This window comes from Gavialis gangeticus, unplaced genomic scaffold, assembly GCF_001723915.1.
Source record: "Gavialis gangeticus isolate Ggan-Ray unplaced genomic scaffold, GavGan_comp1, whole genome shotgun sequence".
Taxonomy (NCBI): Eukaryota; Metazoa; Chordata; order Crocodylia; family Gavialidae; genus Gavialis; species Gavialis gangeticus.
In genome coordinates, this window is record NW_017728992.1 from 11083777 (window position 1) to 11103324 (window position 19548).

General features: G+C 43.2%; 1 long non-coding RNA gene across 1 annotated transcript; it reads right to left on the bottom strand.

Moving 5' to 3' along the window:
* Positions 1–12415: 12415 nt before the first annotated feature.
* Positions 12416–18745, bottom strand: LOC109299238. The gene is made up of 4 exons (XR_002097801.1): positions 18185–18745; positions 17113–17243; positions 13572–13818; positions 12416–12490 (listed from the first exon to the last, which is right to left on the bottom strand). It is a non-coding gene; the product is annotated as an uncharacterized LOC109299238 (long non-coding RNA).
* Between the last annotated feature and the right edge of the window lie 803 nt (positions 18746–19548).

A 19548-nucleotide genomic window follows, 5' to 3' on the forward strand; every position in this document is an offset into this window, starting at 1 on the left:
GGTTTTCTTCTGGACAGGAAAGGTCACTGGAAATGTTGTTTTCATCTGATGCCTTCACATGAAAGGTAGCGTGATGGAATGCAGGAGTAATTAGAGAAAAGAATGATTAATAGAAATTGAAATGCTTTTTTATGTAGTAACAGGGTTTTTTTTCATAAGTATCCAAGACGTTTACAAGTGTAATAGATTTGAAGTCTTCCTATGTCGAAGATCTGCCTGGCTATAGCTTCCTGGATCTTCACCATCTTTCCAAACTCCAGCATCAGCTCATATAGTCTTGGGGCTCTTCAGCTCTCCAGTTATCATCCATCAGGAGTATAGAGCTCTGCCGTGACTCTTTTTAGGTTTAGATTCAGGGTGGGCTTGGCTAGCAGAGGAATTGACTGCTACAGATATGCTAAGTGGGAAGTTCCCCTCTGCAAAGGGAAGTCTGCAGAATCTGGTTCCTTTGCCTTTTCTTACCAGATTATCTTGTCCAGTATTTATTCTGTTTTAAAATACATATTGCTTTGCTGAAATAAAAGAGCATACGTCTACTGTACATATCCTTAACTTCAGTGATATCCACCTAAGCTCCTGGCTCCTATTTTCCGCCCTCCCTCCTGCCCCACCACCTTCCAGTTCCTGCTGGGGCACCACACGGCTTCCTTTTCCCCCTTCCCTTCCAGACTGTGCTGGGGCCCAGGCTAACAATAGCTGATAAGATAAAACCAGTTATCACTGAGCTGATTGGTTAAATGATTAATGGTTTAACCGTTCATATCCCTATTAAGCTGTAATTTTGAACTGTGTCAAGGGGAATCCAGGACAAATGCTATCCCAGAGTCATTCAACCTGTGACCAGGACTTGATGTTTACATTTTGGGACTGTCCTGCTCAATTAGAGATGGGTGGTCACCCAACTTCAAGGCATAAAGGACTATTTGGGCATCACATCTGCAGGAGTGTCTATACCTTAATGGAACAGGAGCTTGGGCAGTGCAGATCAGAGATACTCCTGCTCTGGAGTGGTGTAATGAGTGCTTAAAACCACGTTAAGGTGTTAATGTGCAGGCAGTCCAAGGATTAAGAACTTTGATCTTGGCTGGAACCCATAGTATAAAATTACAGAGAAAACTTTCCAGTAGTTTTCCTTTATAATCCTAAAGGAGGAGGGATTATGGCAGGGCAATCTCTCCTCTTGCCCACACCATTAGCTCATGCAGCTAGCCAAATACGGAGGGTAGTACAAATTGCCCCCACCTAATAAAGTCAATGAGAAATTCCCAGTGTTTCTGAGAGCTTCTTTGATGTGATGTAACTCTGAGGGCTCTGATCTGTGTTGCAGTACATGTCTGTTTAGTGCTGTGGGACTTAGATCTTTGTTGGAGCATATTGATACAAATAATCAGCGGAAATAGTTATAAGAATGATAGTAACTGACTTGATTGTGGCTACCCAGTGACAAAGACAGGATTAGAACCTAGAGTCAAAACATGACCTGTCAGCAGCCCATACTGTGCCTTAGAGCAGTGGTCTCCAAACTTTTTTGATTGTGCACCCCAATCAGTAAAAAAATTTTGAGCATGCACCCCCAATATATGTATATTTATATAAATATAAATAGAAGTTCTAATATTTTCTTCCTGCACCCCAATGGATCGTCTTGCGCACCCTCTGGGGTGCACGCACCCCACTTTGGAGACCACTGCCTTAGAGGACTGGGGGGAAGATATTTTTGCATTTGGTGTGTAAAACATGAGACTTACATCTCAGTATGACATGCCTATAGACTTTGTCTTTGCATACAACTTGTGCAGGACTAATGTAAGAAATGATGAAGAGCACTTCCTACAGGTTTGTAGAGGATTTTAGGTGGGGGTGAAATTAATTGGTTTGGGTGAGCTGTTGCTCATTAGGAGAGTTCTAGTAAGCAAGGTCATCAGGTGTGCTGCATCTCTTACACAGCCTTTTGTGAGGCAGTCATTAGCAGAGTACATCACTCCTTCAGTTCTGACTTCCTCCCTGCTCCCAAAGATGGGGCCAGACCAGTGTTCACAGGACCTGTGCATAGCTCAGCTATAACACGTCATGTTGCTTCTTTCCTCAGCGCAAGGGCAGAGATCAAATTCTGGTTACACTAAATCCAGTGCTGGACTGCAGCTTTAGGCCTAGCAACTAGCCAAGGGCAAAGTATTACTCTGCTGTCCCTGGAGAACCTTTGGGAAAAACAGTGGCTCAGAGACAGAAGACAGTTTACTCTGGACTTGGAGACGGTGTAGAGCCCCTTACCTATGTACTCAGTCAGCTTTTCTGGAAAGCTCAGAAGATGAACCTCCTCCTATCTCCTCCTTCTGTCTCTACTTCCTAACTGTAGTTTCCCTCCTAGGAGAAGTATCTGTAATGCTGTTCTGGTTCCTATCTCAAGCCAGAGCTCCAAGACCCTGGTAGCCATATAATAGCTTTGGACAAACTGAAACAAAAACTCAGCAGTACAGACTGGCAGAGCAGGCAGTAGCTGGTGTACTCATGTATGTCATACTCAGGGCATCTCCACATGCACTTTACTGCTGAGTTAACTAATTAGCTCCGTGGTAAAACATCACCATCTACATGTATGGTGCTATTAGACAACAGTAAACTAATTAAGTCCACTGTAGGATAACACTGGCTGACACAGGTAGTATCCTATGGTGGAGCTTAGTGTGTTGCACTGCATGTGTAGATGGTAACAGGCTGGTTGGGGCATGAGGGTGGCTACAGTGTGGAGGCTGCCAGCAAGCTAGCCCCATGCTGTAGCATCCTCATGCCCCAGCAGCCCCTCCACAGCATGTTGAGCCAGGGCATAGCAGCTCCAGGCTGGTAGGCTGACCTCCTGGGCCCACTGCAGCTGGGGCTGCATTGCCCTGGCTCAATGTGCTGTGATGCTAGGCAAAGATGGCCCGGGGCAAATCAGCCTTTGCGGGACACCACCCCCGGAGGCAAGGAAGCCAGAGGCAGATTCAGCGGCAGGGGGGTGGGATGGCAAGTGGCCAGACCTGCCAGATTCAGGGGGTGTGGCGTGTGGTGGGGGAGAGCCAACCGGCCAGACATGAAGCCAGCAGCAACATGGACTTACTGCGGCCGCTCTGCCCGGCTCTACAGAGCCCCCCAAAGTGCAGGGCCCGGGGCGGTCACCCCAATTCACACCCCCCCCGGGACAGCCCTGGTCCCAGGTACATGTGTAAACACTGCACCCCAGAGCAGTAACTCCAGCATGAACTGCACCAGAGTTTAATCCATGGTCTAGGTTGTAGCTGTGTTGGTTTAAGGACATAGGCAGACAAGGTTCTTTGGGTAAATCTGATAGCTTTTACTAGACCAACTCAAATAGTTGGAAAAATTCTTCAGGACAGTTTATTCAGGCACACTAATTTCACATGTAGATATGCTCACTGACAACATTTCTCTGTTAATGTTCCTGAACTTCCTGTTCAGGAATAAATTCTTTATGGTGAGGGCTGCCAAAATATGGAATGGGCTTCCAAGGGAGGTGGTGCTTTCCCCTACCTTGGAGGTGCTCAGAAGGAGATTAGACAAGCACCTGGCTGGGGTTACTTGACCCCAGAGCTGTTTCTTGCCCAGAGCAGGGGTTCAGACTCAATGATCTAATAGGTCCTTTCTGACCCTAGAAATCTATGAAATCTATGAAACTGTAACTGGACAAGAATCAGTTAAATGTAAAGTTCATTCCAATAAGACTGTCCCCCTTTTGCTTCCAGCATGCTTTTGAACACAAGCTTCCTGTTATGCCAATTAGTTCTTGAGCTGTGACAATGTATATCACAATGGCTTTTCAGCCATTTGAAGTCCCTCACTGGTTTGAAAAAGCTTATTGAGAAATTGCTACGTTACCACACCTCATCATCAGGATTTCCCCCCTCATTGTAAACCTAAAATGAAAGCCCTTTTATTGTTCTACGGTGCTTTTAAAAAAAACCCTTTGGTTTATCTACCTATTCTGTAAATAGTAATTTGAAGCCTGATTTTGCAAAGAGTTGAATGTCACCTAGAAGGCCCTGAGCATCAGTAATTTCTACAAGGTGAGGTGCTCAACAGCAAGCCACAGGGCATGAACCTTGGTTACTAGGCAGCAAGATTATATAAATCAGTTAGAACACACACACACACACACACACACACGCACACCCATCTAAAACAATTATGAAATCCAATAATCATTGTGCATGTTCTTATGATGCATACAGTCCTAGACCTGCTTCTGTGCTATAGGTTTTTGTTCACCTTGTGTATCTAACTGCTCGTTCCTGCAACTTTTTCTTCTTTCTTACTACAAATAACTAGTGTGGTCCATCTGAAAAGCACAAACTAACAACTTTTCTTTCTTTCAAACCACAGTTTGACATTACACTATATTACTATTCATGCATTCTTCTTCAAATATTAATATCCAGGCTTAATATGCATAAGTCAAATCCCTACTTGAGAGCACGGAGGCAGAAAGAGATCTTGGAGTCATTATTGACTCCAAGATGAACATGGGCCGACAATGCAAGGCCATGGTTGGCAGGGCTAACCGGACCTTATCATGCATCCACAGGTGCATCTCGAGTAGAGCCAAGGAGGTGATCCTCCCCCTCTACGCGACGCTGGTCAGGCCACAGCTGGAGTATTGTGTCCAGTTCTGTGCGCCCCATTTCAAGAGGGATGTGGACAACATGGAGAGGGTCCAGAGGAGGGCCACCCGCATGATCCGGGGACAACAGGGCAGACCCTACAGTGAGAGACTGCGGGACCTGAACCTATTCAGCCTCCACAAGAGAAGGCTGAGGGGGGACCTGGTGACCGTCTATAAACTCACTAGGGGGGACCAGAAGGGTTTGGGGGAGACGCTGTTTCCCCTAGCGCCCGCTGGCATAACAAGGAGTAATGGGCACAAGTTGATGGAGAGGAGGTATAGATTGGACATCCGCAAAAACTACTTCACAGTTAGGGCGGCTAGGAGCTGGAACCAACTTCCAAGGGAAGTGGTGCTGGCCCCTACCCTGGGGGTCTTTAAGAAGAGGCTGGATGCCTACCTGGCTGGACTCATTTGAGTCCCATTTTTGTTTTGGGGTTTTGTTGTTCTCCCGCCCTGGCAGGGGGTCGGGCTAGAAGATCTACTAGGTCCCTTCAGACCCTAAATCTATGAAACTATGAAACTATGAAACTATGGAAGCCAGTACTATAGTTGAGATCTGCCACTAATTTAGGACCATCCTGAAGCGTATGATTATACATTAATTTAAATTATTATCTAAATGTCGGGTTCCCCCCACCCTACCCCTACTCTGCATTTATTAACTAGGCATGTTTTGTACACTCAATACTTCTGGCAGCATGTGTCTATATTACTTGCAAGAAAAAAACTATGGTAAAGAATATCATTGAGGTTGTAATGTCAAGTACTCAAAAGTTAAGAAATGGCAGAGTTAAGATTGTCTGCACAGTCATAGTTCAGCTGACTTGTGCATTTGCATTATGATACAGTCTCAATTGCATACCACTTTTTCCCACAGGACTTCTGGCACTTTCAGTATATTGCATGAATGGTGCTTGGTACAACATTTTTCCCCTCATTGCTCCATATGTGCCCTCCTGTCTCATCCCAATGCACTATTTAAGTCCTGCAATGATGATGGAATGATTTATTCCCACATAGGCTTTTCTATGCTACTCCTGACTACAGTAGACAAGTGCTTGCCAAATATTCTTGTACTTCTTTTCTTTACATTTCTGTGAGGTGAGGGGGCACTGTGGAGCTAAGACATGGAGAGATTAAGGTGAGAAGTAATCACTAATTTTCATGTCCTATTTGAATGTCTTTCAATTCCGCCTAGGAGAGCTTTTACAATCTTTTCTCTGATGCCTGATGAAGGGTGCTTGTGCCCAAAAGCTTGCAATTAAACTTTTTTTTGCAAAAATCTTGTTGGTTTAATAAACTGAGGAGAAACATTGGTTGGTTTAACAGTACTGAGGAGAAGTACTGGTAGCAAGAATGGTCAGGTCCTAGTACCAGCCTGTCTTGGACCACAGATTGGTCATTCTAACCTGTCACCACAAAGCATTGCCAAACATGGCTGTCAATCATTAAAAAAGTCTCAGGATATATATTTTTAATGGGTAAAACCTAGCTTCATTCTTGGAAATGGCCAAACAGTTTTGGCTGAGATGCTTAGATGTTCCAAAAATAATTCAGCTTGAGGCAGCGAAGCTATCAACCACTGAAAACATGGTCATACAATCATAGAATCATAGAGAAAGAGGGCCTAAAGGGACCTCCAGAGATCATCCAGTCCAACTCCCTGCCTCAGGCAGGATCATCCCTATCCAAACCATTGTAAACAAATTCATTGTCTAACCCAAGGGTGAGCAAGTTTTTGGGCCTGCAGGCCATATGGGGAGTTTTGTTGAAGTATCATGGGCTGGGTCAGCACCCCACCCCACTGTGCAACAACTCATGAAAATTCCCTACCTGGGATGGGGCTGAGGGTGGGCTGGGAGTGGTGTTCAGGACTGGGATGGCTGGGCAATGCCAGGATTATGGTGTGGGTCATAGGGAGGTGACAGCGCGAGGTTGGGGCACAGCTGTGATCTGCTGCCCGCACACCCCTGTGACAGCTGTGGGTTTCACAGGCAGGGGTATGCAAGGAACAGATTGCAGATCTGCCCCAGCCTGGCCTTCCACTGTCACCACTCAAAGTTCCCAGGGTCTCCATGAAGACTGGCTGGAAGCCATGCAGGCAGGGTGCTCTGATTGCGTCTTCCTGGTGGAGCATCCTACCAATGTGGCTTCTGGTTGATCTCCATGGAGACCCTAGGATCTTGGGGCAGTGACAATGCAGGGCTGATACAGAGTCCCAATTCTGTGGCCAGGGACGTAAGCTTAGCACATCACAGCTCTACCCCAGCCCCAGCCTTGGCCCTACACTGTTACTGCCCCAAGAACCTGGGGTCTCCCTGGCTCCTCCCATCTGTCCCACTCCTAAACACTGCTTCCCACCAGCCTGCAGCCCCATCCCAGCTGCTGGGCCACATACCCTGCCCATGTGAGTCCTGCCCTCGGTAGTGTGTGCAAGGTGGACAAACCAGAGTGCCCGGGCAGTGGAGATGGATCTGACAGCAGTGGCAGCTGAAAAGAGCCCCCACTGCCACTGAGGCTACTTGCAAATGGCATCCAGCAGCTGCACTGCCCCAGCCCCACTGCACACCCAGGCACATGTCATGGCCTGGGCTTCCCTCGTGCCCGGGTCGGGAAGAGCCAGAAGACCTGCCATAGGCATGGAAAAATTGCTCCGTGGACCAAATCCTGTCAGTGGGCTATATTTTGCCCACCCCTTGTCTAACCTATTAGCAAAACTACACAGTCAGTCCTGAAATACTAAGAAGGCATGAGGCCCTAGTCTATCACAGAAAAAGCAGGGGGACCATGGATGGCCAATCTCCTGCTGCAGCAAAGGTTGTTAAAATATGCTCCTGAGATCTAAGGAACAGGCCACACCTCCCACTACAGAGGAAAGCAACCTCTCCCCCCTCCCCCCTCCCCCCCAAAAAATCAACCTTAGCCCAGACCATGGGGTACAATTCCTTCCTGACCCCAAATATGTTGCTTGGTCTGAACCTGAGTGGAAGTGCAAACATTTCTAACTAGGAACCTCTGGGTTTAAATCTCAGACAAAGCACTTGCATATCCTAGCCAAAATTCCCAGCCTTGGCTGCAGCCAATACCCATTGGTTCTGCATCCCTGACCAGTGACTGTCCAACCTCTGTTTGAACACTTCCAATGATTGAGAATCCACAGTTCCCCTAAGCAGTCTATTCCACTGCCTCACTGTTTTAACAGTAAAGAAGTTTTTTCTTAATATCCATTCTGAACCTACTTTGCTGCAACTGAAGCCACTGGTCCATGTCCTACTCTCTGCAGCAAGAGAGAAAAGGTAGTTTCCTTCTTCTTTATGGCAGACCTTCAGGTATGTGAAGACTGATATCATGTCCTCTCCTAAGCACCTTTTCTGCAAGCTGAACATAACTATTATTTTCAATCTTTTTGTATGCTTTACCTTCCAAGCTTTCTTTTCCTGTGTTGCCCACCTCTGGACCCTTTCTAAGTTCTCCACATCCTTTTTATGTGGAGAACCAAAAATGCATACAATATCCTTGATGAGGCCTAACCAGTGTTGAAAAAGGAGAGGGCACTATCACCTCTTGTGACTTGCATCTAATGCTTCTATTGATGGATCCCAAAACTGCATTCATCTTCTGTGCCGCTGTACCACACTGCAGACTCATACTGAGTCTGTGATCTACCAAGACTTCCAGATCCTTTTCTGTAGTGCTGCCATTCAGACAGGTGTCACCCACTTTCTATTTATATTTTTTATTCTTCTTCCTGAGCTATAGCATCTTCAATCTGTCAATATTAAATTTCATCCTGTTAGTTCCAGCTGAACTTCACAACCTGTCAAGTTCCTTCTCAGTTGCACTCTTGTCCTCCAGCATGTTCACAGTCTCTCTCAGTTTCATGTTGTCTGCAAGCTTGCTCAAGAAGCTTTCTGTTCCAGACTCCAAATAATTAATGAACACGTTGAACAGCACTGGCCCACACCAGGACAGAGACTTGTGGGGCTCCACGTGAAACCTCCTGCCATTCTGACATGGATCCACTTATAATTCCCTTTTCTTGGGACTATTGAGCCAGTTGTCCATCCACCTTATGGTGTCTATCCACACAGTTCTCCGATTTGTTTATGACAAGGTCATGAAGGACCTTGTCAAAAGTCTTGCTGAAGTCCTTTCCCTTCATCTACCCAAGAAGTTACATTGAAGGAGATCAAGCTTGTTTGACACAATGTATTATTAATAAATCCATACCAAGTGTTTGTGATCAGTCTTGCCTCTTCCAGATGACTGCAAATGTATTTTCTGAGGATACGCTTCAGTAACCTCCCAGTTACTGAGGTGAGGCTAACTGGTCTGTACTTCCATGGGTCCTCCATTTTGCCTTCTTTTTAAAGGGGACACTATGTTGGCCCTTTTCCATTCTTCCAAGCAAGTTGAAGGCAACCTTAATAACTAGTGGTGTTATCAGTTTTACCATCACTTAAGTGCACTAGCTTTATCTAGTTTCCATTTTTGCTAGCTCTGGACTCTGCACAGGAAAATGAGCTCAGTTTAACATAAGACATCACTTGTGAGCAGAAAGAGAACACTGGAAAAATAATTATTCTTAAGGGAGGGATTGATGTAACTGCCAGTAGAAGTCTTCGCAGTTATAGCCAAATGTTTGCATTCAGTTCAGTGAATTAAACAATTCAACTCTATATCCCAATTTCAAATTGTGCTTTTATTATTACGTGCTGTATTTCAATTATCATCTGTCAGCTTATTCTAGCTAATTTCCTTTACTCAGATCTAGAAAAGGCTTCAATTACTTTCTCACCTTACAGTATGTTATTTTAAGAATCAAAACCTCTGACTTAAAAATATCAGACTATGTGGCTTTGACACCAAAGTCTATAAGATCTGCAGGAAACTCTGAAAGGACTGACACTTTCATGAATAAAAGAGATGTTAACAAAAGCATGTATTTTAAACCTACTTTTTATTCTGCTTAGAAGTGGATTGATGCTAGAAGAGTTAGACACCATAGCATGCCTTCTGCCCTAAGCAATTAAGATTCCTGGGAAGGCTGCGAGTTGAAATTTGTGCAAATGATGGAAGCTCAAAAGGGCTGGTTATGCATGTGTAAGGAGGAGAAGAAGACAGTGCTGATGCTACCTGGGAGCAGGCAAGAGACGGTGAAGGAAAAGAGAGCTCCCCGGGAGTCGCATTTCCATAGTTACTGCTCTGTAAAGTTAGAGTGGCCCCAAAAAGAGGAAGAGATGGTGAAGGACCCGGATGAAGAAAAAGGGAGTGATGCCATATGGGAGAGATGAATTTATAGCTCCTCAACTGCCAGCATATGTAAGCGTGCTGAGGAAACGGTTACAAAAAATCGGGGAGGTCACTCAGGACCATCTCCTTCAAGCTCAGTCGAAACAAAAGGAATCATATAACCAGGGTGCACAGCAGAGAGAATTCCAGGTGGGACAGAAAGTTTTAGTACTCCTTCTAAGCATCCTTCTGAGCATCGTTAGTAAATTCCTCACTAATTGGCAAGGACCCTTTGAGATTATAAGTAAATTGGCCCGGTGGATTATGATGTGTTCCAGCCAGGATACAAGAAAGAGAAACAAATTTTCCATATCAACCTGTTGAAGTTATGGAGGGTAAGAGAGGGCCTATTATCCACTCCCATACAATAAAGGATAAATACCAATACTAAAGAAGGACGTGATGTAACAAAGGAGGCCTACCTAGGAGTGCAGTTGATTGAGGGACAGAGGGTACAATTATCACAACTAGTAAGAGAGTTTAGGGATGTATTCAGTGAAGTTCCCAGATGTACAAAAGGGATAAGACACTGAATTATCACTCCTGAGGACAAGGTGGTACAAGAGAAATGGCAGAGAAGCCAGTATCATTGTTATGATCTTATATGAAAGGAGACAGACAAAATGTTGGCACAGGATCATGAAGCCCTTGGAGAAGTCTCTTAGTAGCCGTGCCTAAACATGACAGCTCACTCCGGCTATGTGTAGATTTTTGCAAACTAAATGTAATTTCCAGATTTTACACTTTTCCAATGCCCCAGATTAATGAATTGTTAGAGAAGGTCGGGTAGGCTAAGTTCATTTCCACATTAGACTTGACCGAGGGATATTGCCAAGTGCCAGTTTGCAAGGAGGATGAACCAAAAACAGCTTTTGGCACACCTTGAGGACTTTACGAATTCAAATATATGCTGTTTGGTTTGCATAGTGCAGTGGCTACATTTCAAAGGCTCATTGATTGGGTCCTAGCACCACATCAAGGATATGTGGCCTACATAGATGACATTATTATACACTCAGAGGGGTGGGAGCAACGTCTCCGATTGGTCTTTCAGGAACTTCAGGTAGCCAGCCTAACTGCCAAACTGGGATTTTTGGTTGGTGAAGGCAGAATCTGATTCCTGGCAGATAAGATAGAGGCACTAAGAGGCTACTCTCCCCCTCAAACCTGAAAACAGCTGAGGGCCTTCCTAGGATTAGCTGGTTATTATTGGCATTTCATCCCACATTTTGCTGAAGTAACATCATCTCTAACCAACACTTTGAAAGGGAAAGCTTCAGGTCCAATAAAATGGGATGAGACCCACCTCAAAGCTTTCAACAAAATGAAAAAAGTACTGTTACAGGGATGTGGTGCTTCAGACTTCGGATTTCAAACAACCTTTTGTCCTATAGACCAATGCATCAAATCAAGCAGTATTGTTGCAGGAAACTGAAGGAATGGATCAGCCCATAGCATATGCCAGCTGCAAGCTAAACCCCCAAGAGTAAAGGTATGCAACTAAAGAAAGAGAAAGTTTAGCTATCAAATTGGGGGTGGAATATTTCCATTATTACCTTCTCAGCTGGGAGTTTATGTTAATCACTGATCATGCTCCTCTAAAATGGTTACAAGCCACGAAGACTGATAATGCTTGCATGATCTGGTGGGCCTAAGCCTTGCAACCTTTTCATTTTTGTATCAAATACAGGCCTGGCCAGACCAATGTGGTAGCAGACTTTCTATCTAGATGCCATTCTGAAGAAATGTATTTGAATGCCAACAGACACCAACAGCCATGCACATCCCTAACCCTAGGGACAGAAAAAATGGTGCATCTTAAGAGGGAGGATGTGTAAGGAGGAGAAGACGACAGTGCTGATACTGCCGAGGAGCTGGCAAGAGACAGCAAAGGAAAAGAGAGCTCCCTAGGAGCTGTGTTTCTGGAGTTACTGCTCCGTGAAGTTAAAGTGGCCCCTAAAAGAGGAAGAGATGGTGAAGGACCTGGATGAAGAAAAGAGGAGTGACACCACACGGGATGTAACCCGGGAAGATGGCCGGGATGGCTGCGACAGTGGTAAGCCCACAGCCAGCTGGCTGAGGGGCTTGGAAGAATTATTCTAAGCTGAGAGACAACGGCTGAAGAAACGTGGTGCCAGAGCCAGGACAACTTCAAAGAGAGGGAAGGCTAGTGGGGAGAAGTCAGCTGAGCCCCTTCAGAAACAAGTACTAACTTTTCCTTTTTGGTTTCCATGGTTAAAGGGCAAGCTGAGCTGATGACTATAGAGAACTACAGGTTCTAGAGCCTGAACCTCTGACCCAGTTAGTCAGGTTAATTGGCGAAGAACACTCTTTGCATTATTTGTACATCCCTAAGAGAGGGTTGGATTGAACAACCACAGCTCAGAAGGGCTTGTACTCATTTCATTAGTTATCCTTATTTATTTTTCCAGTTTTTAATGAAGACTGTACATTGTACTTACTTGAGGCTGACAAAGCTGTCTGTTAGTATTTGGAGATGTACGTCTGTCACTCTAGGCACGGGGAGATCCAAGGTACCTAGAGACCAAGAGAAAAATAATTTAATCAATAAAAGATAATAAGGAGAGCAAGCATTGTGAGTTTTAATAATAAGAACTGCAGAATTTTCAGCATCACTGAGTTGTGTTACAAGAGCGTTCAGAGCCACAAGAGAAACCAACCTTGGTTCTGTTGTCTAGTGGTGTTTAAAATTCAACCCTTGCGATAGAAATCCTTTTACATCAAGCTGTGTCATTTGTAGAAATGAATCAAAACTAAGAGGTTAGTACCTGAACCAGCCCCAAATTAAGTTGAAAGTCCCAAGTCAACTCCACTGGTTTTGTTCCTGTACCACAAATTGAAATAATCATTTTCAAACTGAAATCAGATGAGCGAATGTGTGGATTCTTGTGACTCGAGGTTTAAACCTTTAGAACCTGGAGGTATTTTATGAAAGATATGATGTGGATGTGATAGGAGCTGACCCATCACAGCAGAATCATTTGGGATTTCAGACACTATAAAATAATCTAAAATGCATATATTCTGTTTCCTTTCCCTTAGTTGGTTAAATAAGATGATGTGTTATTGTACAGAAAATTGATTTGAAAGAGGTGAGACTTGTGGTCACCCTACAGAATGCACAGGCCAGCTATTGAAAAAAAGATCTGTCTTTAGTCCGCAGTGACAGTATGAATGTGTTGGGGGTGGAATCAAACAGAAATAGGCTTGATGGCTCAGGAAGCTCCTTCTAGCCCTATTAGGTTAGGACAGAAAATCTTGGGTAAGCTTAAGCATGACCTTTCTAATAAAGACACAAAAAAATGTGTTGCTATTAAAACACAGCATGCAACAGCACTGGGCCCATTGCCTGTGGACATTAGATGTAATGAACCAATAAATAGTAATAGATCAAAACCTAATTGGACCTAATGGACCAAACCAATGTACTTAATGAAACAATTGAATTGGCAACCATTACACCACAATTGAGTCTCATTCAGATTTTCAGCTGGATTTCATGTACAAGAAAGTTTTCAAATAGGTTGAACTAAAGATGGGAATGATAACCCGTGACTACATTCGTTGGTCTTTCAGTTAAGTGGTAATTCAGGGATACCTGGAAGGATGGAACTCACAAAATGTTAAGTCAAGTATCTGAGGTTTGTATGTAAACGTTTTTTGACCACCGGAGTCCTGATCAGCCAATGAGAGAGGTTCTGATGATGTATTGCTCCTATGTTGTGTTTCCTCAGTAAGAATCCCATTCTGCTGACCTAAGCAGCAGAGCAGCACAAACTATTGAAGACTGAGACGGCTTCTCCCTCCATCCCAGGGAGGGCCACGAGCCACAAGAGTCAGTAGATCTGTGTGAAGAAAAAAGGATCCCCTGCAGATAGCCCTTTTCTCAGAAGGATCCTTTGGTATCTATTTGTATGACTGCACAGCCCACAGATGCCTCCATGAAGTGTGCCTTGCCTGCTCACTCCTGCTCAGGCACATAGACCAGTTGTGTAACTAGGGTTGGGCAGGTTGGGCATCCACCACAGACGACAAGTAAGGATGCACACTGGAATTGCCTCTCACCCCTCAAGAGCCTGCACCGTGACAGCTTACTCATGTTGGGGACTCCTTTCTCCCCTACTGCTGCTACTGCTTTAAGAAAAACAGCCAGGGCAGACAGCATGCAGGGCGGCAGCAGCAGCAGCTCAGCCAGAGACTGTTTAGGAGTTTCTGGCATGGGTAAGTCTGCTGCCCCCCTGCAGCCCTGCTTACAGAACCTGCTCTCCCCCCTCACCCGCTGCCTTCCCACCCCTCATGTTTTTACCTGGGTGCCAACTCTGATTGTTTTGCCACTAACACTGATGTCCAGAAATGAGGCAAGGTAGCTGTCTCATGGGTAGCCCATGCCCCAAGCTGCTGTTACTGGCACACACTCAGGTTATGTTGTTTCATTTCTGGAATCTGGTGGGATCAAATGGCTGGAGCGCATTTTCTGGTAATACTCCAGGATGTGGCACAGAGGAGGCATGGGCACAGATCCATGGAGCCACTAATACGCTGTATTATTTTATTTACAAAAAACCCAGGCTGGATGTAAGCCATTGTTCTCTGTGTTGTTTAGCTTAATCTGTCTCTGCATCTTTACTAGACATGAGGAAAGGCTCTGTGTGCGTGAAAGTTTGTCTAGCATTTCTACCAGCTATACAGTTAGGATATCACCGAAAAACCCCAGCAGTTACCTAGATACCTCATGTATTTACCTTTGCACTCTAGCATTTACTAGGGTTTCCTCTGCCTGTCCTACATGCCAGTCTAAACTCTTGCTTATGCTTTTTAATTCAGAGAAACTAAATTATTTAGTTATAATTAGCTATACTAGTATTTAAGTAATAACATTAGCGCTTTAGTCAGTAATATTAACATCCAGTATTTCCTTGTATGATACAGGAAAATGATTCAGCCCCCAGAATCTCTGCTGATCTTTCAGTAATTTGAAGAAATGCCTAGATTCTTTTTGGTTTGGACAAAACAAAACTTCTCTCTATCCCCTTTCCTCAATGTACTTTCAAACCATATGAATTGAGCAAAACAAGAGATTCTAGTAAATACCTATAGATAATGATTTAAACAGACACAACCACATATTCTTTTAGATAATTTTAATTTATTTCCATAAAAAACAAAGTAGGAATTCTCTCATTAAGTTTTCTATTAAATGGGAATGGCAATAAAATTATAAAGCTATTTTTTCCCCAGCTTTTATTATAATGCCTGCTGTTAAAAAGCTCATTCCAGCTTAGGCCAGTTCTGACATACTCCTCTATATTATAAATGGAGGACATCATTAGAATAAACAGTATCTTTAGAACCAAAATAATCTTTTAACTTGTAACTTGTTTCATTTGCATTATGACATTCAATATAGTCAACACTTCTTTTAGTATCTTAACTTATTTTTGAGCCAATAGATAAACCTGACATATAAGAGATTACAACTTCCTTCAGATAATGGCTCTCTCTCTCAAATCTTTGTATTTATCACCTAGCAACCCAGAATCAGATGAGAACACTTCAGTTTTCTTATGATATTGACACTTTGCCCAAATCATTGGATAAGGCACTGGATTCATACATCCTTCTGACTGACCTGCAATGTGGTCCTGAAAGAAAATAAATGATTTAGGAGTAGGTAGATGGGTAGGGGTGCATGGTGTCTTCTCTCCCTTACAGTAGGGTAAATCAGGAACAACTCAAAGTCACAGGAATACTACTACTCTATAACTAGTGTTATAACAGGCCTATCATCAACATAGGCAATAAAGACTTGGAAACATACTGATACATATAAGAAAATACCTTGACCTTGCGCATCTGGAAACCCCTATAAATTCCTAAGAAGTTCTGGAGGACAATGTCGATATTACCCTAGCACTGTATTAACCTACCCCTTTATCTTTTTCAGTGTTACCAAGATCACTGTGATATCCAAAACCACAATGCTTAAGTCTCCCAACTAGAGCATGTCAAAAAATTCTCAGCAGAGTGAATCTCCACTGGAAACCATAGTTTCTAGAAACTAACATTTTCTGAGCAGACTGATTTTCCAAACTTTTACAGTTTTTCTGGAGGAAAAATCAAAATGAAATATTTCCTTTGTTTGGATTGAAACAACCCCAAGTGGAATATTTTTGAGGCGAACTCTTCCAATTTTGAATCAGACTGGGAAAAAAAACCTCAAAGCAATTGTGGGCTGTATTCCCTGTGGTGCAGTGATTTATTGGAACTGTAGTTCCAGCCTCTATTCTATCTTTTGATCTGGGCTTGCTGGAGAACTACCATTCCTGTAATGCATCATGAATTATAATGAAGAAACTCTGGATGGAAAAAGGACTGGCAGGATGGAGAGCCTTTTTATGTGATGAGACTGAAAAGAGCTTGGATGGCTTCAGCAAGGAAAACAGAGGCTGAGAGGAGATTCAATTGATTTCTGTAAATAAACCAGAGGGATAAATACTGTAAGGAGAAGAGCTACCTAAAAGACAGTGCTGGAACAAGAAAAATGGGTTTAGACTCACCATGAATAAATTTAGGCTAGAAATTAGAAGAAGGCTCTCAGCCAGAAGAAGAGTGAGATTTTGAAACAGCCTTCCAATTGAAGCAGTAGGAACAAACCATGAATTTATTTTAAGGTGGAGTTTATTACAGTGATTATTCAAAGAGACTGCCTATGGTAGCAGGGATTTGGACTCAATCATCTGGTAAATCCCTTTTAGTACCACATTCTAAATGCTTATGATTAAGACAGTCTGGGGCCTCAGACACTGATTTGATTCTGTAGCCACTTGTTGGCTGTCCCATCACAGCAATCCCTTCATACCACAGCCACACTGCCACTTGGAAGAGCAAAGTTATCCACCTTCAATCATTCCTGAGACACAGGCATAGCTGTATGAAGACATCTTTCCTTACAAGGAGACAAGCTTCCACTCTTCACTGAATCAGAGTAGGACAGCAGTACTTACTCTAGTAACTAGAGCATATATGCAATGGCAGATGAACAAGGCCAACTTAAACACTTCTTGTCATGTCACAAACAGAGCCCTTTGCTGTGGTGGTGCTGTCAGGAGTGATAAAGAAATAGGCCTTGAAATTTTTACCTTGCTGCAATGCATGGTTCACTTCATCCTCCTTCAAATGGCTGTTTTCAGGTTCTGCAGACTCAGGCAGAAACCTTTGATTTGGTCAGATTCAGGTCAGAGTTTCACACTTTTCTTTGCTATCTTCAGGCCTAGAAAGCAGATTCTGATTAAATTGTGTGATTCCAGGATCTTGGACCCTAGAGAAGGGGTTAGGGCCAGATTCTGTTTCATGAAGTGGATGTTCAGGTAGACTTAAGTGTTTAAGTGCAATTCTATTCCGCCTTGCACAAGTCCCTGAAATCCTTTAATGCACCTACCTTTGTAACACAAGGCATGTTTACACATGCACTTTAATACATAGTAGACTATTTTACTGTGCATTACAGTATTGTGTAGAAAACCATGACATTACGCTAATGTACACTAAATTAATCTACTGCACATTAAGCATCCCAAAAATGTGTGCAAATGTGCTACTGCACATTAGCACAGCCTAATGCACATTAATTTAGTACCTCATATTGAAGGTACTACATTTAATTCACATTAGAAAAGGCACATTAATGCACATGTAGATGTGCCCACTGCCATCTAACCCTTAAGACCGAAACATAAAAAAACAGTGAGGAGAGGTCAGTGAGGACCCACAACAATTTTTATGAACTCTTTTGCAGGGATTCAAGCAGGGTAGAATACAATCACACAGGTTCTTAAGTCTATCCCTTAGTGCCTACTCCTCAACTTACTATTTCCTCTTCCTACCAACACTGATTCGTTCTATCTAGTTTGAACGTGAACCAATCGCTTTTCATCAAGACACTTACCTTGCCCAGTATGGGGACTTCCAAGTGATGTCCGTCTCCACATGGGATAACAATGAACAATGGAGCTGAGCATTATACAAGAATGATTCTTGTGGGACTTTACAGAGTAGAACAGGATCTGGATCAGGAGGAAGCCCAGGACAGAAGAGGTCTCCAGGATACTTCTGAAAAGAACATTTATGTTGACTCCACCTACTTCTTCCAGGCTCTCAAAAATGAGACCATTAGGACCTTATGGTTAACTGGCTTCAAGCAATATTGATTACCTTTATTCCACTCCAACTTTGTGGAGACTGTCCATCAGTGCCTTCTCTTTGCCAAGGCCTTGACTGGCATCCAATTTGGAAGAGCTGCTGTTGAGTAGCTTCCGAGGTTGGCTTGCTGCTACCTTCTCAATAACCCTGATTAGTAAGGAAATATGAGATATAAAAATTTAGCTGGCAAGAACATTTTGTATTGGAAAAGCATGCTCTTAAGCGCTGGACCAAGTGGAGGGTAGCCTGTCTTCTTTGAAAGAGATTCCACAACACTCATCTAATTCTTGCCACCACTCAGCAATCAACAGAGCTGAGGGTGTATTCCATGAATGGTGGTTTAGCTTTCGCATTGGACTTTCAGGGCTTGTGACTCAGATGGGTAGAACTCTGTCAGGAAATGTTTTTATGTTTGCCATGAACCCCTGTTGGGGTTCTGCCTGTTTGGGTGAAAGCATTTTGTTTCAGATTTGTTTGATCTGTTCAGCCATGTCGGGAGCTGTCCAGAGAGGGAGCAGGGATTGGGACAGGATTAAGGCAGCCTTTTCTGAAATTCTTTGCTACTTTTATTTTGGATGTCATTAGTATTCTGCAATGGAAAATACAATTAAGAAGTTTTAGATAGGAATAGAAGAGAGTTAGACTATCTGACTTTACCTTGCTATAAGTATACACCAACCCATCTATAAAATTCAGTTAGAATTTCATCTGCTTATATTGGAGCAAACATCACCAGGAACTGGATGCAAAATTCAATTAAAGGAAATGAAAGCAGGACCTGCTAGCATGTACTAACTATCCCCACACCCCCACCAGAAATGTAGACCTTCTCTATTCTCTGCTGTAACTAGTAAGGAAAGAACTATTAGAGGACTAGATGGATACATAGAGTCAAATGTTCACTCAGGAGTCCTCCCGTGTACTTTGCAGAGCCAAAATCCATAGTCACATCTCTCAAGGTACCATTGTGCATCTTTTCTGTGCCCATACCTCTTCAATTTTGAAAAGCTCTTCAGAGAATTCTTTAATATGAGAGTTTCTCTAAACTCTGGTATTTGATATTGCTATTATATGATTTTCTTTTGGATAATAAAAAGTTCAGAACCAGTTATTAAAGACAATAAATGTTTTTTTTAATATATTAAAGTTCAGATCTTGGTCAGCATTACAGGCTTAAAGTGCAACCCAGTCCCTTGTGGGTGCACTAATCTAGGTGTGAATCACTTTATGTGAGTGAAAAAATAGCACTGAATAGTGTCATAAGACATTGCTGCAACTTTTAAGTAAAAAAAAAGAAAAAATGATGTGTTACCTCAATATTCAAACATTATAAGGGTAATACTTAAAAATGTCAAGAGAAATATCCCTCCCTTCAC